This window comes from Eulemur rufifrons, chromosome 2, assembly GCF_041146395.1.
Source record: "Eulemur rufifrons isolate Redbay chromosome 2, OSU_ERuf_1, whole genome shotgun sequence".
NCBI classification, from domain to species: Eukaryota; Metazoa; Chordata; class Mammalia; order Primates; family Lemuridae; genus Eulemur; species Eulemur rufifrons.
Genome location: NC_090984.1, coordinates 127,824,820 through 127,827,702, shown reverse-complemented (window position 1 = coordinate 127,827,702; position 2,883 = coordinate 127,824,820).

Below are 2,883 nucleotides of genomic sequence, written 5' to 3'. Positions count from 1 at the left end.
AGCTAGGAAATGACACACCTGCCATCTAAAATCAATTCTGTTCCCAGACAGTCAGGACTGGTCTTCATGAGCTGGCTGGCTCCTGGCATGACACCGGGGCCCGGTCCGGGAGCGGGACCGGGCTTTCCGGTGGTGCTGCACGGCTGGCCTGATTCTCCTCTGGGCAGGGGACTCACTTAGCTCCCTGGACGGCGACTGTCTGCCTGCCCTGGAATAATTCTGCTCCCGAAGCCGAGTCCACCTCTAGCTGTGATTCTACTGATAAAATCACTGACTTTATGTCAAGAGCATTTGTACTCATTTTGAAAAACGGACCAGTGAGTCACTTTTTGACTAAAATGGTAAAAGAAACACAACCAGGGTGATCTTTTCACTACCTGGTTTATAGTGTCAATACTAACTTCCAGAAGGCAGGTGCCCAGGGCTCCGTGGGCCACAAAGAAAGCGCAGCCAGCCACAACAGATGTAAAAAGAAACTGAGTCACAGGACTGGCCCAGTGTGACCCCACCCGCACGCTCTCCTGCTCTGTGCCTTGCCTGCGCTCTGGAGGGGACTTCTCAGAACAGCAAGAGCTAGGGTCAGTCTGGGCGGTGGCTGCAGAAGTGACCCCAGAGGGGCTGAGAGCAAGCTGAGGCCCAGCCACTGTGGGGGCCATGCTGCCCCCAGGTTCCCGAGGCGTCAGTGCTGGTCCTTGCAGGCGGCACGGCCTGTTGGACGCCAGCACCACTCACCCCTTCTCCGGTTCAGCATCCGATGTCCTCTGCTGCCTTTGTGGGTCTCTGAGCATGGGGTCTGGGGCCACAGTGCCACCTGCAGACAGGTCTTCGCGCTCTCTTGCTGCTCCGTCCCATCTCTGTGGCTGCCAATTGATGTTAACTGGTGCTCCTGAGCATCCCCGGTGCCCGGGCATCTGTGGGCTGGATAACAGGCCAGTGAGGACAGCCTTGGTGGGCAACTCGAGTGCTGGAACATTCCACCTTCCCATCCTGATGCTCCTTCACAGGGACAGGGCACTGCCATGTGACCTGGCAGGGTCTCCTCTCGGCACCCACAACTTGAGAAGGAGCAGCTGTCCTCGTTTTCTCACCTTAGGTCTGGGCGCAGGTGGCTCCAGCGGTCACCCCTGCAGTGAGCCTGTTCTCAGCCCCAAGTGCGGTTCCTGGGGACTGAGGGCGCCAGGCGGCTGGGTGCCGGGAGGCCTCTGTGGGCCAGGGAAGCCCTGTGCATCCATATCTCCTTCCGAGGGGCTGGGGGTGGAAGATGGCCACCAGCCGTCCCTGCCGCAGGCCCTGCCTTCCTGCCTTCCTCAGTTTCCCTTCGTGGAAGGCTCTATGCCCGCACTCCCCTCTCCCGCCTGTCCTGTCCCTTACACTGCCCACCCCTGGTCTCCAAGCGGGTCCCAGGCCACACCTGGTTCTGTCGAGCAGTGGGGTCCTAGGGTGTGCTCCCTGGCAAGGGCTGTCCTTGGGCGTGTGCAGATGTCCTGGGGACACCAGCTCCGCCCTTCTCCTCTCACTTCCTCGGGAACAGTGAAGGAGACCTGGGGGGCTTCGTCCCTTTCAGCCTCCAGGTTGCCCGAACGAAGGGCCGGCACACCCGGCACCCTCACGGGGCTGGGGCCTCACTGGGGTCCGAGACCCCATCCCAGCGACCTTCTGGGCCAGCGAGCAGCCTGAGGCTGGGCCCCTGGGCTGGGCTAGAGCTCAGCAGCCCGGCGGTGCCTGGCCCCTGGGTGGCCTGTGCCCACAGATTGTGGGGACAGCACTGTGGCTCCTGCTGGGTGTGCGGGGGAGGCACAGACAGCCAGTCCCACTTGGTGTCACCCTGGGAAGCTCTCCCTGTCTGGGGCAGCGGCCGTAGCCATGACAAGTGGCCACTCACATGGAGTGTCCCTAGGAGAGGCGGAGGAGTGCCCTGCTGTGACGGAAACACAAACAATCGCCCCAGGGCCACTGCGCTCAGCTGGACTCAGACAGAAGAGCTGAGAATGCCCAGTGTGGGGAGCTTGGTGCCGCCCGGGGCGCCCACAGCCTCTGAACGGCCTTTGTCCACTGGGCGTGTTCACTTGGGCCCTGGGGACCCGGGAAGCACTGGGCTCGGGGACGCAGCATGGGGAGGTGAGCTCTTCAGGGATGCCGGCCACTTCCTCCCACCAAGGGCAGTAGGGAGCCTCCCTTCCCCGACTCCAGACTGCTGTGGTCTTTCCATTTCACTGTCCCCAGGCCTCACTGTGACCACCAGGGGTCTCTAGAGCCCAGAGCAGCCTGGGCCCAATGGGCTGGCAGGTGCCTCAGTGAGCAGAAGGACCTCCCCTTGCCCCAGGGCCCAGCCTCCCTCTCTGGTGCTGAAGCTGGCTTTCGACTTAGCTGGGGACTGTTCCCCGTCCCCGTCTCCTCTCCCCAGCCCCCTGTCAGCTTCCAGACGCTGCCCACAGGGGGAAGTCCTGCCAGAGCATCACCTTGGAGCAGTTCCAGGAGGCGCTGGAGGAGCTCGGAAAGAAGAGGTTCAAAGACAGGAGTGCCCAGGAGGCCATCCACGAGATGCACCGGCTGGTCGAGGGCAAGGCGCCGGTCAAAACACAGATCACTGCCACCTTGAACTTCCAGGCTGGAGAGATCCTCAGCCTCCCAAGTAGCTGGGACTACAGGCATGAGCCACCACTGCCAAATAATTTTTTTTGTGTGTGTACAGATGGGTCCTTGCTACATTGCCTCGGCTAGTCTTGAACTCCTGGGCTCCAGGGAGCCTCCTGCCTTGGCCTCCCAAAGTGTTGGGATCATAGGCATGAGCCAACATGCCCAGCCCAGCATAAGGATTATTTTGAGCTGAATATTTTGAGACACTGCAGACACAGGAGAAGCTCTGAAAACAGGCCAGAAGTT